This window comes from Triturus cristatus, chromosome 10 (assembly GCF_964204655.1).
Source record: "Triturus cristatus chromosome 10, aTriCri1.1, whole genome shotgun sequence".
In the NCBI taxonomy this organism is placed as follows: Eukaryota; Metazoa; Chordata; class Amphibia; order Caudata; family Salamandridae; genus Triturus; species Triturus cristatus.
In genome coordinates this window covers 855928465-855942772 of record NC_140593.1, presented here as the reverse complement: position 1 = coordinate 855942772, position 14308 = coordinate 855928465, and the positions used below count along the sequence as shown (strand labels likewise).

At 47.0% G+C, this 14308-nt stretch overlaps 5 non-coding genes across 5 annotated transcripts; all 5 read left to right on the top strand.

Annotated features, from left to right (window-relative positions):
* Positions 1-378: 378 nt before the first annotated feature.
* Positions 379-451, top strand: TRNAV-AAC (transfer RNA valine (anticodon AAC)). Its single transcript has one exon. It is a non-coding gene; the product is annotated as a tRNA-Val (tRNA).
* A 3126-nt stretch (positions 452-3577) lies between these two features.
* On the top strand, positions 3578-3689 carry TRNAL-CAA (transfer RNA leucine (anticodon CAA)). Its single transcript has 2 exons — positions 3578-3615; positions 3644-3689. It is a non-coding gene; the product is annotated as a tRNA-Leu (tRNA).
* Positions 3690-6054: 2365 nt separating this feature from the next.
* On the top strand, positions 6055-6127 carry TRNAV-AAC (transfer RNA valine (anticodon AAC)). Its single transcript has one exon. It is a non-coding gene; the product is annotated as a tRNA-Val (tRNA).
* A 3126-nt stretch (positions 6128-9253) lies between these two features.
* On the top strand, positions 9254-9365 carry TRNAL-CAA (transfer RNA leucine (anticodon CAA)). Its single transcript has 2 exons — positions 9254-9291; positions 9320-9365. It is a non-coding gene; the product is annotated as a tRNA-Leu (tRNA).
* A 2365-nt stretch (positions 9366-11730) lies between these two features.
* Positions 11731-11803, top strand: TRNAV-AAC (transfer RNA valine (anticodon AAC)). Its single transcript has one exon. It is a non-coding gene; the product is annotated as a tRNA-Val (tRNA).
* The last annotated feature ends 2505 nt before the right edge of the window (positions 11804-14308 follow it).

Sequence of the window (14308 nt, the reverse complement as noted above, 5' to 3'; positions counted from 1 at the left end):
AGGTAAACATACGAATCCTACTCAAAACTCACAATGCCTGACTATTTCTCATTACACTCGCCGCATTGTTGCACAAAATATTTTGAACCTCATAAGAAACATGGATCACCGTGCTTTTTCTGCCTTCATGCTTAGTCTGTGTGTGTCCCAGGTGATGCTTTCCCAAGCTGTACTTGCTGGCATTTAGGCATCAGATATTTGTCTGTCGATGCCTGCATAAGTCAATTTTTAATACGTCTAATTGCAAGTATGTTGGCTGATATCTCTGCAGTTTTCACACTTGTTCCTCGCTTTCTGAGTGGCTGCTGATACAGCAGAATAGAAGTAGAGAGAACCCTTGAGAGGAACCTTGCTCTAACAGTAAAACACAGCAAGTGAGTTTCTGTAGTGTAGTGGTCATCACGTTCGCCTAACACGCGAAAGGTCCCCGGTTCGAGACCGGGCAGAAACACTGTGCATGAGCTGCTTTTATGTGCACCCTCTAAAACCTTATTATCTCAATGCAAGCTTAAGAAGAGGCGGTCCTTGAACCCAGCGAGCCATGGGAAACTTCCTTTACTTTTGCAAGACGAAACAAAGTAATCCGCATCCATCAGTGGTCGCACTTGTGCCTAGCTTTTTTTTTGTCATGCCATGTTGTATTGTGGGGTCTTTACACTTGTGACATTGCTGTGAACGTTGTAAGTGCAAACATTGGCAGGTGCAGTCAGAAGAGTCAGATCTGTGCACACCCAGGGCTGTCAGGATGGCCGAGTGGTCTAAGGCACCAGACTCAAGAGAGCTTGATCTTCAGTGCAACTGAGACTTCTGGTCTCCTCATGGAGGCGTGGGTTCAAATCCCACTTCTGACAGGTTTCTTTTACACCCTTAAATCGTCCTGTTTTTTGCAGTGCATTCCCACACACCACAATCTTTGCACGGACCTGTAACATATGACGAGAAATCCAGCAACGATCAGGCTGGGCCCTCAATCACAATTCCATGTATTCCTGGAAGGGACACCTCAGGCACACCTTCAGTTAAATTTGCACTCCATCACACAAACTGCCGTGCTGGTTTCTCATTAAGCAGTTGACCCCATCTTTGTTGTGAGGCTCTCCTGCCACCTTTTGGGCGGAGAAGGCACTGTCCCTGCAACAACACAGGCAGACATGTTCAACAGGGCTTCCTGGTTATGTGGGAGGAGCAGATTGTCATTGGTCCCCCCTTGCGAATTTTAATTTACATAAGGAAGACAGAGAGGTATCTGGGAGTAGGCAGTACACACGGACATTGAACTCTATCTTGTGATTTGCAGCCAATTCTAGATTGAGGCAGGAGGAAAGGAGGTGACTTGCCCAAAAATGGCCATCCTGGGAATTCAGCCACCCTGGGGCTCCCAGGTTAGTGTTTCAGTCCTGCGAGCCACTCATATAAATCTCGCCTGATCGAGCCTAATCGAGCGCTGAGTGAGCGTGTTTGAATCCAAGAATCAAATGCCTCTGTCTTAGGAGCAAGAATTGGCAGGCCCTCCCTTGCATCTGGGGTGGAAGTCTATGGGGCAAGTGTCCAGGACTTGCAGAGGAGTACAAGTGCCAGAAAGTGCCTGCAGTTCTCATCAGCGCCTTTTTTCTGCTCTCTGGCAGCTAGGATATCGACTGATCCCTTCCTTGCAAGAGTGAAAAAAACAACACCTTGAGAGAAAACATGACTTTTTGTGGTTCACATAGAGAGAGAGCAGCCAAATAGCCCTGCTTTGTTTCTGAAAGACGCATCAGAAATTGCTTAAAATGCCAACTGGGGAATCAGGCTCGTTGGTCTAGGGGTATGATTCTCGCTTCGGGTGCGAGAGGTCCCGGATTCAAATCCCGGACGAGCCCATGCTGTGGAATTATTTTTAGGCTTCTTATTATATAGGGCCATTTCTTCTTTTCAATGCTATAAGACGCCGTGTATGGTGAGAAAGTTCCTTTCCCTCTACGCTATTTCCCACTTTTGGCGTATAGAATTTCAGTGCCGGACTTCTTTGCAACTGCTTTTCTGGGGTGGACCATCAGTGTAGGAAAATTAAATGCAAAGTGTTTTTCTAGTGTGGTTTCAGGTATGGTTTTAAAATCGCCTTTTGGAATAAAAGGGGTCCTCGTTCCTTTCTTCCAAAGAAAGAGATCGGGTAAGGAGGGTCCAACTTTGAGCTTCATGGACATTGGCCCTTGGTCTGTGCATTCCAGCCCACTACATGCCAAGAAGATTCCTGCAAGCGTGTCTGTTTCTGTAGTGTAGTGGTTATCACGTTCGCTTTACACGCGAAAGGTCCCTGGTTCGAGACCGGGCAGAAAGAGCAGTTTTCTGTTTTTCACACAGTTTGCATTTACTCTCTCAATTTATAGGAAAGCTGAGATAATGGAAGCTGTCTATCCCTCACCAGCGTGACGTACTGTGCTCCAGGGGTATCAGTGACAGCTCAAAAAGAGAAGTGACGATAGTTTGCGCTATTCGTTTGCACGTCCTTGTGTACTGAAGGTTGGGCCTACTTCATGAAAGCAAGGCATGAGAGCAGAAATGGTTTTATTGACCTCACCGAGAGCATACACCTAGAACAAACAAAAAATCTGAAGGATAGAGGCATTTTCATTTCTTGTTCGATGACGGCCATGGAAAAGACAGCAACCATATTGCAGAAGAGAGCAGCATGTGCAGTTGCTTGCTTTGGGTGAAGCATTCACTAACTCGCTGCCAATAACCCCCGGAGCCGGTGCGAAAGGCGACTCTTGTGTGCCTCGGCTCGTTGGTCTAGGGGTATGATTCTCGATTAGGGTGCGAGAGGTCCCGGGTTCAAATCCCGGACGAGCCCTTTTTCAGAGGTAAACATACGAATCCTACTCAAAACTCACAATGCCTGACTATTTCTCATTACACTCGCCGCATTGTTGCACAAAATATTTTGAACCTCATAAGAAACATGGATCACCGTGCTTTTTCTGCCTTCATGCTTAGTCTGTGTGTGTCCCAGGTGATGCTTTCCCAAGCTGTACTTGCTGGCATTTAGGCATCAGATATTTGTCTGTCGATGCCTGCATAAGTCAATTTTTAATACGTCTAATTGCAAGTATGTTGGCTGATATCTCTGCAGTTTTCACACTTGTTCCTCGCTTTCTGAGTGGCTGCTGATACAGCAGAATAGAAGTAGAGAGAACCCTTGAGAGGAACCTTGCTCTAACAGTAAAACACAGCAAGTGAGTTTCTGTAGTGTAGTGGTCATCACGTTCGCCTAACACGCGAAAGGTCCCCGGTTAGAGACCGGGCAGAAACACTGTGCATGAGCTGCTTTTATGTGCACCCTCTAAAACCTTATTATCTCAATGCAAGCTTAAGAAGAGGCGGTCCTTGAACCCAGCGAGCCATGGGAAACTTCCTTTACTTTTGCAAGACGAAACAAAGTAATCCGCATCCATCAGTGGTCGCTCTTGTGCCTAGCTTTTTTTTTGTCATGCCATGTTGTATTGTGGGGTCTTTACACTTGTGACATTGCTGTGAACGTTGTAAGTGCAAACATTGGCAGGTGCAGTCAGAAGAGTCAGATCTGTGCACACCCAGGGCTGTCAGGATGGCCGAGTGGTCTAAGGCGCCAGACTCAAGAGAGCTTGATCTTCAGTGCAACTGAGACTTCTGGTCTCCTCATGGAGGCGTGGGTTCAAATCCCACTTCTGACAGGTTTCTTTTACACCCTTAAATCGTCCTGTTTTTTGCAGTGCATTCCCACACACCACAATCTTTGCACGGACCTGTAACATATGACGAGAAATCCAGCAACGATCAGGCTGGGCCCTCAATCACAATTCCATGTATTCCTGGAAGGGACACCTCAGGCACACCTTCAGTTAAATTTGCACTCCATCACACAAACTGCCGTGCTGGTTTCTCATTAAGCAGTTGATCCCATCTTTGTTGTGAGGCTCTCCTGCCACCTTTTGGGCGGAGAAGGCACTGTCCCTGCAACAACACAGGCAGACATGTTCAACAGGGCTTCCTGGTTATGTGGGAGGAGCAGATTGTCATTGGTCCCCCCTTGCGAATTTTAATTTACATAAGGAAGACAGAGAGGTATCTGGGAGTAGGCAGTACACACGGACATTGAACTCTATCTTGTGATTTGCAGCCAATTCTAGATTGAGGCAGGAGGAAAGGAGGTGACTTGCCCAAAAATGGCCATCCTGGGAATTCAGCCACCCTGGGGCTCCCAGGTTAGTGTTTCAGTCCTGCGAGCCACTCATATAAATCTCGCCTGATCGAGCCTGATCGAGCGCTGAGTGAGCGTGTTTGAATCCAAGAATCAAATGCCTCTGTCTTAGGAGCAAGAATTGGCAGGCCCTCCCTTGCATCTGGGGTGGAAGTCTATGGGGCAAGTGTCCAGGACTTGCAGAGGAGTACAAGTGCCAGAAAGTGCCTGCAGTTCTCATCAGCGCCTTTTTTCTGCTCTCTGGCAGCTAGGATATCGACTGATCCCTTCCTTGCAAGAGTGAAAAAAACAACACCTTGAGAGAAAACATGACTTTTTGTGGTTCACATAGAGAGAGAGCAGCCAAATAGCCCTGCTTTGTTTCTGAAAGACGCATCAGAAATTGCTTAAAATGCCAACTGGGGAATCAGGCTCGTTGGTCTAGGGGTATGATTCTCGCTTCGGGTGCGAGAGGTCCCGGATTCAAATCCCGGACGAGCCCATGCTGTGGAATTATTTTTAGGCTTCTTATTATATAGGGCCATTTCTTCTTTTCAATGCTATAAGACGCCGTGTATGGTGAGAAAGTTCCTTTCCCTCTACGCTATTTCCCACTTTTGGCGTATAGAATTTCAGTGCCGGACTTCTTTGCAACTGCTTTTCTGGGGTGGACCATCAGTGTAGGAAAATTAAATGCAAAGTGTTTTTCTAGTGTGGTTTCAGGTATGGTTTTAAAATCGCCTTTTGGAATAAAAGGGGTCCTCGTTCCTTTCTTCCAAAGAAAGAGATCGGGTAAGGAGGGTCCAACTTTGAGCTTCATGGACATTGGCCCTTGGTCTGTGCATTCCAGCCCACTACATGCCAAGAAGATTCCTGCAAGCGTGTCTGTTTCTGTAGTGTAGTGGTTATCACGTTAGCTTTACACGCGAAAGGTCCCTGGTTCGAGACCGGGCAGAAAGAGCAGTTTTCTGTTTTTCACACAGTTTGCATTTACTCTCTCAATTTATAGGAAAGCTGAGATAATGGAAGCTGTCTATCCCTCACCAGCGTGACGTACTGTGCTCCAGGGGTATCAGTGACAGCTCAAAAAGAGAAGTGACGATAGTTTGCGCTATTCGTTTGCACGTCCTTGTGTACTGAAGGTTGGGCCTACTTCATGAAAGCAAGGCATGAGAGCAGAAATGGTTTTATTGACCTCACCGAGAGCATACACCTAGAACAAACAAAAAATCTGAAGGATAGAGGCATTTTCATTTCTTGTTCGATGACGGCCATGGAAAAGACAGCAACCATATTGCAGAAGAGAGCAGCATGTGCAGTTGCTTGCTTTGGGTGAAGCATTCACTAACTCGCTGCCAATAACCCCCGGAGCCGGTGCGAAAGGCGACTCTTGTGTGCCTCGGCTCGTTGGTCTAGGGGTATGATTCTCGATTAGGGTGCGAGAGGTCCCGGGTTCAAATCCCGGACGAGCCCTTTTTCAGAGGTAAACATACGAATCCTACTCAAAACTCACAATGCCTGACTATTTCTCATTACACTCGCCGCATTGTTGCACAAAATATTTTGAACCTCATAAGAAACATGGATCACCGTGCTTTTTCTGCCTTCATGCTTAGTCTGTGTGTGTCCCAGGTGATGCTTTCCCAAGCTGTACTTGCTGGCATTTAGGCATCAGATATTTGTCTGTCGATGCCTGCATAAGTCAATTTTTAATACGTCTAATTGCAAGTATGTTGGCTGATATCTCTGCAGTTTTCACACTTGTTCCTCGCTTTCTGAGTGGCTGCTGATACAGCAGAATAGAAGTAGAGAGAACCCTTGAGAGGAACCTTGCTCTAACAGTAAAACACAGCAAGTGAGTTTCTGTAGTGTAGTGGTCATCACGTTCGCCTAACACGCGAAAGGTCCCCGGTTCGAGACCGGGCAGAAACACTGTGCATGAGCTGCTTTTATGTGCACCCTCTAAAACCTTATTATCTCAATGCAAGCTTAAGAAGAGGCGGTCCTTGAACCCAGCGAGCCATGGGAAACTTCCTTTACTTTTGCAAGACGAAACAAAGTAATCCGCATCCATCAGTGGTCGCACTTGTGCCTAGCTTTTTTTTTGTCATGCCATGTTGTATTGTGGGGTCTTTACACTTGTGACATTGCTGTGAACGTTGTAAGTGCAAACATTGGCAGGTGCAGTCAGAAGAGTCAGATCTGTGCACACCCAGGGCTGTCAGGATGGCCGAGTGGTCTAAGGCACCAGACTCAAGAGAGCTTGATCTTCAGTGCAACTGAGACTTCTGGTCTCCTCATGGAGGCGTGGGTTCAAATCCCACTTCTGACAGGTTTCTTTTACACCCTTAAATCGTCCTGTTTTTTGCAGTGCATTCCCACACACCACAATCTTTGCACGGACCTGTAACATATGACGAGAAATCCAGCAACGATCAGGCTGGGCCCTCAATCACAATTCCATGTATTCCTGGAAGGGACACCTCAGGCACACCTTCAGTTAAATTTGCACTCCATCACACAAACTGCCGTGCTGGTTTCTCATTAAGCAGTTGACCCCATCTTTGTTGTGAGGCTCTCCTGCCACCTTTTGGGCGGAGAAGGCACTGTCCCTGCAACAACACAGGCAGACATGTTCAACAGGGCTTCCTGGTTATGTGGGAGGAGCAGATTGTCATTGGTCCCCCCTTGCGAATTTTAATTTACATAAGGAAGACAGAGAGGTATCTGGGAGTAGGCAGTACACACGGACATTGAACTCTATCTTGTGATTTGCAGCCAATTCTAGATTGAGGCAGGAGGAAAGGAGGTGACTTGCCCAAAAATGGCCATCCTGGGAATTCAGCCACCCTGGGGCTCCCAGGTTAGTGTTTCAGTCCTGCGAGCCACTCATATAAATCTCGCCTGATCGAGCCTGATCGAGCGCTGAGTGAGCGTGTTTGAATCCAAGAATCAAATGCCTCTGTCTTAGGAGCAAGAATTGGCAGGCCCTCCCTTGCATCTGGGGTGGAAGTCTATGGGGCAAGTGTCCAGGACTTGCAGAGGAGTACAAGTGCCAGAAAGTGCCTGCAGTTCTCATCAGCGCCTTTTTTCTGCTCTCTGGCAGCTAGGATATCGACTGATCCCTTCCTTGCAAGAGTGAAAAAAACAACACCTTGAGAGAAAACATGACTTTTTGTGGTTCACATAGAGAGAGAGCAGCCAAATAGCCCTGCTTTGTTTCTTAAAGACGCATCAGAAATTGCTTAAAATGCCAACTGGGGAATCAGGCTCGTTGGTCTAGGGGTATGATTCTCGCTTCGGGTGCGAGAGGTCCCGGATTCAAATCCCGGACGAGCCCATGCTGTGGAATTCTTTTTAGGCTTCTTATTATATAGGGCCATTTCTTCTTTTCAATGCTATAAGACGGCGTGTATGGTGAGAAAGTTCCTTTCCCTCTACGCTATTTCCCACTTTTGGCGTATAGAATTTCAGTGCCGGACTTCTTTGCAACTGCTTTTCTGGGGTGGACCATCAGTGTAGGAAAATTAAATGCAAAGTGTTTTTCTAGTGTGGTTTCAGGTATGGTTTTAAAATCGCCTTTTGGAATAAAAGGGGTCCTCGTTCCTTTCTTCCAAAGAAAGAGATCGGGTAAGGAGGGTCCAACTTTGAGCTTCATGGACATTGGCCCTTGGTCTGTGCATTCCAGCCCACTACATGCCAAGAAGATTCCTGCAAGCGTGTCTGTTTCTGTAGTGTAGTGGTTATCACGTTCGCTTTACACGCGAAAGGTCCCTGGTTCGAGACCGGGCAGAAAGAGCAGTTTTCTGTTTTTCACACAGTTTGCATTTACTCTCTCAATTTATAGGAAAGCTGAGATAATGGAAGCTGTCTATCCCTCACCAGCGTGACGTACTGTGCTCCAGGGGTATCAGTGACAGCTCAAAAAGAGAAGTGACGATAGTTTGCGCTATTCGTTTGCACGTCCTTGTGTACTGAAGGTTGGGCCTACTTCATGAAAGCAAGGCATGAGAGCAGAAATGGTTTTATTGACCTCACCGAGAGCATACACCTAGAACAAACAAAAAATCTGAAGGATAGAGGCATTTTCATTTCTTGTTCGATGACGGCCATGGAAAAGACAGCAACCATATTGCAGAAGAGAGCAGCATGTGCAGTTGCTTGCTTTGGGTGAAGCATTCACTAACTCGCTGCCAATAACCCCCGGAGCCGGTGCGAAAGGCGACTCTTGTGTGCCTCGGCTCGTTGGTCTAGGGGTATGATTCTCGATTAGGGTGCGAGAGGTCCCGGGTTCAAATCCCGGACGAGCCCTTTTTCAGAGGTAAACATACGAATCCTACTCAAAACTCACAATGCCTGACTATTTCTCATTACACTCGCCGCATTGTTGCACAAAATATTTTGAACCTCATAAGAAACATGGATCACCGTGCTTTTTCTGCCTTCATGCTTAGTCTGTGTGTGTCCCAGGTGATGCTTTCCCAAGCTGTACTTGCTGGCATTTAGGCATCAGATATTTGTCTGTCGATGCCTGCATAAGTCAATTTTTAATACGTCTAATTGCAAGTATGTTGGCTGATATCTCTGCAGTTTTCACACTTGTTCCTCGCTTTCTGAGTGGCTGCTGATACAGCAGAATAGAAGTAGAGAGAACCCTTGAGAGGAACCTTGCTCTAACAGTAAAACACAGCAAGTGAGTTTCTGTAGTGTAGTGGTCATCACGTTCGCCTAACACGCGAAAGGTCCCCGGTTAGAGACCGGGCAGAAACACTGTGCATGAGCTGCTTTTATGTGCACCCTCTAAAACCTTATTATCTCAATGCAAGCTTAAGAAGAGGCGGTCCTTGAACCCAGCGAGCCATGGGAAACTTCCTTTACTTTTGCAAGACGAAACAAAGTAATCCGCATCCATCAGTGGTCGCTCTTGTGCCTAGCTTTTTTTTTGTCATGCCATGTTGTATTGTGGGGTCTTTACACTTGTGACATTGCTGTGAACGTTGTAAGTGCAAACATTGGCAGGTGCAGTCAGAAGAGTCAGATCTGTGCACACCCAGGGCTGTCAGGATGGCCGAGTGGTCTAAGGCGCCAGACTCAAGAGAGCTTGATCTTCAGTGCAACTGAGACTTCTGGTCTCCTCATGGAGGCGTGGGTTCAAATCCCACTTCTGACAGGTTTCTTTTACACCCTTAAATCGTCCTGTTTTTTGCAGTGCATTCCCACACACCACAATCTTTGCACGGACCTGTAACATATGACGAGAAATCCAGCAACGATCAGGCTGGGCCCTCAATCACAATTCCATGTATTCCTGGAAGGGACACCTCAGGCACACCTTCAGTTAAATTTGCACTCCATCACACAAACTGCCGTGCTGGTTTCTCATTAAGCAGTTGATCCCATCTTTGTTGTGAGGCTCTCCTGCCACCTTTTGGGCGGAGAAGGCACTGTCCCTGCAACAACACAGGCAGACATGTTCAACAGGGCTTCCTGGTTATGTGGGAGGAGCAGATTGTCATTGGTCCCCCCTTGCGAATTTTAATTTACATAAGGAAGACAGAGAGGTATCTGGGAGTAGGCAGTACACACGGACATTGAACTCTATCTTGTGATTTGCAGCCAATTCTAGATTGAGGCAGGAGGAAAGGAGGTGACTTGCCCAAAAATGGCCATCCTGGGAATTCAGCCACCCTGGGGCTCCCAGGTTAGTGTTTCAGTCCTGCGAGCCACTCATATAAATCTCGCCTGATCGAGCCTGATCGAGCGCTGAGTGAGCGTGTTTGAATCCAAGAATCAAATGCCTCTGTCTTAGGAGCAAGAATTGGCAGGCCCTCCCTTGCATCTGGGGTGGAAGTCTATGGGGCAAGTGTCCAGGACTTGCAGAGGAGTACAAGTGCCAGAAAGTGCCTGCAGTTCTCATCAGCGCCTTTTTTCTGCTCTCTGGCAGCTAGGATATCGACTGATCCCTTCCTTGCAAGAGTGAAAAAAACAACACCTTGAGAGAAAACATGACTTTTTGTGGTTCACATAGAGAGAGAGCAGCCAAATAGCCCTGCTTTGTTTCTGAAAGACGCATCAGAAATTGCTTAAAATGCCAACTGGGGAATCAGGCTCGTTGGTCTAGGGGTATGATTCTCGCTTCGGGTGCGAGAGGTCCCGGATTCAAATCCCGGACGAGCCCATGCTGTGGAATTATTTTTAGGCTTCTTATTATATAGGGCCATTTCTTCTTTTCAATGCTATAAGACGCCGTGTATGGTGAGAAAGTTCCTTTCCCTCTACGCTATTTCCCACTTTTGGCGTATAGAATTTCAGTGCCGGACTTCTTTGCAACTGCTTTTCTGGGGTGGACCATCAGTGTAGGAAAATTAAATGCAAAGTGTTTTTCTAGTGTGGTTTCAGGTATGGTTTTAAAATCGCCTTTTGGAATAAAAGGGGTCCTCGTTCCTTTCTTCCAAAGAAAGAGATCGGGTAAGGAGGGTCCAACTTTGAGCTTCATGGACATTGGCCCTTGGTCTGTGCATTCCAGCCCACTACATGCCAAGAAGATTCCTGCAAGCGTGTCTGTTTCTGTAGTGTAGTGGTTATCACGTTAGCTTTACACGCGAAAGGTCCCTGGTTCGAGACCGGGCAGAAAGAGCAGTTTTCTGTTTTTCACACAGTTTGCATTTACTCTCTCAATTTATAGGAAAGCTGAGATAATGGAAGCTGTCTATCCCTCACCAGCGTGACGTACTGTGCTCCAGGGGTATCAGTGACAGCTCAAAAAGAGAAGTGACGATAGTTTGCGCTATTCGTTTGCACGTCCTTGTGTACTGAAGGTTGGGCCTACTTCATGAAAGCAAGGCATGAGAGCAGAAATGGTTTTATTGACCTCACCGAGAGCATACACCTAGAACAAACAAAAAATCTGAAGGATAGAGGCATTTTCATTTCTTGTTCGATGACGGCCATGGAAAAGACAGCAACCATATTGCAGAAGAGAGCAGCATGTGCAGTTGCTTGCTTTGGGTGAAGCATTCACTAACTCGCTGCCAATAACCCCCGGAGCCGGTGCGAAAGGCGACTCTTGTGTGCCTCGGCTCGTTGGTCTAGGGGTATGATTCTCGATTAGGGTGCGAGAGGTCCCGGGTTCAAATCCCGGACGAGCCCTTTTTCAGAGGTAAACATACGAATCCTACTCAAAACTCACAATGCCTGACTATTTCTCATTACACTCGCCGCATTGTTGCACAAAATATTTTGAACCTCATAAGAAACATGGATCACCGTGCTTTTTCTGCCTTCATGCTTAGTCTGTGTGTGTCCCAGGTGATGCTTTCCCAAGCTGTACTTGCTGGCATTTAGGCATCAGATATTTGTCTGTCGATGCCTGCATAAGTCAATTTTTAATACGTCTAATTGCAAGTATGTTGGCTGATATCTCTGCAGTTTTCACACTTGTTCCTCGCTTTCTGAGTGGCTGCTGATACAGCAGAATAGAAGTAGAGAGAACCCTTGAGAGGAACCTTGCTCTAACAGTAAAACACAGCAAGTGAGTTTCTGTAGTGTAGTGGTCATCACGTTCGCCTAACACGCGAAAGGTCCCCGGTTCGAGACCGGGCAGAAACACTGTGCATGAGCTGCTTTTATGTGCACCCTCTAAAACCTTATTATCTCAATGCAAGCTTAAGAAGAGGCGGTCCTTGAACCCAGCGAGCCATGGGAAACTTCCTTTACTTTTGCAAGACGAAACAAAGTAATCCGCATCCATCAGTGGTCGCACTTGTGCCTAGCTTTTTTTTTGTCATGCCATGTTGTATTGTGGGGTCTTTACACTTGTGACATTGCTGTGAACGTTGTAAGTGCAAACATTGGCAGGTGCAGTCAGAAGAGTCAGATCTGTGCACACCCAGGGCTGTCAGGATGGCCGAGTGGTCTAAGGCACCAGACTCAAGAGAGCTTGATCTTCAGTGCAACTGAGACTTCTGGTCTCCTCATGGAGGCGTGGGTTCAAATCCCACTTCTGACAGGTTTCTTTTACACCCTTAAATCGTCCTGTTTTTTGCAGTGCATTCCCACACACCACAATCTTTGCACGGACCTGTAACATATGACGAGAAATCCAGCAACGATCAGGCTGGGCCCTCAATCACAATTCCATGTATTCCTGGAAGGGACACCTCAGGCACACCTTCAGTTAAATTTGCACTCCATCACACAAACTGCCGTGCTGGTTTCTCATTAAGCAGTTGACCCCATCTTTGTTGTGAGGCTCTCCTGCCACCTTTTGGGCGGAGAAGGCACTGTCCCTGCAACAACACAGGCAGACATGTTCAACAGGGCTTCCTGGTTATGTGGGAGGAGCAGATTGTCATTGGTCCCCCCTTGCGAATTTTAATTTACATAAGGAAGACAGAGAGGTATCTGGGAGTAGGCAGTACACACGGACATTGAACTCTATCTTGTGATTTGCAGCCAATTCTAGATTGAGGCAGGAGGAAAGGAGGTGACTTGCCCAAAAATGGCCATCCTGGGAATTCAGCCACCCTGGGGCTCCCAGGTTAGTGTTTCAGTCCTGCGAGCCACTCATATAAATCTCGCCTGATCGAGCCTGATCGAGCGCTGAGTGAGCGTGTTTGAATCCAAGAATCAAATGCCTCTGTCTTAGGAGCAAGAATTGGCAGGCCCTCCCTTGCATCTGGGGTGGAAGTCTATGGGGCAAGTGTCCAGGACTTGCAGAGGAGTACAAGTGCCAGAAAGTGCCTGCAGTTCTCATCAGCGCCTTTTTTCTGCTCTCTGGCAGCTAGGATATCGACTGATCCCTTCCTTGCAAGAGTGAAAAAAACAACACCTTGAGAGAAAACATGACTTTTTGTGGTTCACATAGAGAGAGAGCAGCCAAATAGCCCTGCTTTGTTTCTGAAAGACGCATCAGAAATTGCTTAAAATGCCAACTGGGGAATCAGGCTCGTTGGTCTAGGGGTATGATTCTCGCTTCGGGTGCGAGAGGTCCCGGATTCAAATCCCGGACGAGCCCATGCTGTGGAATTCTTTTTAGGCTTCTTATTATATAGGGCCATTTCTTCTTTTCAATGCTATAAGACGGCGTGTATGGTGAGAAAGTTCCTTTCCCTCTACGCTATTTCCCACTTTTGGCGTATAGAATTTCAGTGCCGGACTTCTTTGCAACTGCTTTTCTGGGGTGGACCATCAGTGTAGGAAAATTAAATGCAAAGTGTTTTTCTAGTGTGGTTTCAGGTATGGTTTTAAAATCGCCTTTTGGAATAAAAGGGGTCCTCGTTCCTTTCTTCCAAAGAAAGAGATCGGGTAAGGAGGGTCCAACTTTGAGCTTCATGGACATTGGCCCTTGGTCTGTGCATTCCAGCCCACTACATGCCAAGAAGATTCCTGCAAGCGTGTCTGTTTCTGTAGTGTAGTGGTTATCACGTTCGCTTTACACGCGAAAGGTCCCTGGTTCGAGACCGGGCAGAAAGAGCAGTTTTCTGTTTTTCACACAGTTTGCATTTACTCTCTCAATTTATAGGAAAGCTGAGATAATGGAAGCTGTCTATCCCTCACCAGCGTGACGTACTGTGCTCCAGGGGTATCAGTGACAGCTCAAAAAGAGAAGTGACGATAGTTTGCGCTATTCGTTTGCACGTCCTTGTGTACTGAAGGTTGGGCCTACTTCATGAAAGCAAGGCATGAGAGCAGAAATGGTTTTATTGACCTCACCGAGAGCATACACCTAGAACAAACAAAAAATCTGAAGGATAGAGGCATTTTCATTTCTTGTTCGATGACGGCCATGGAAAAGACAGCAACCATATTGCAGAAGAGAGCAGCATGTGCAGTTGCTTGCTTTGGGTGAAGCATTCACTAACTCGCTGCCAATAACCCCCGGAGCCGGTGCGAAAGGCGACTCTTGTGTGCCTCGGCTCGTTGGTCTAGGGGTATGATTCTCGATTAGGGTGCGAGAGGTCCCGGGTTCAAATCCCGGACGAGCCCTTTTTCAGAGGTAAACATACGAATCCTACTCAAAACTCACAATGCCTGACTATTTCTCATTACACTCGCCGCATTGTTGCACAAAATATTTTGAACCTCATAAGAAACATGGATCACCGTGCTTTT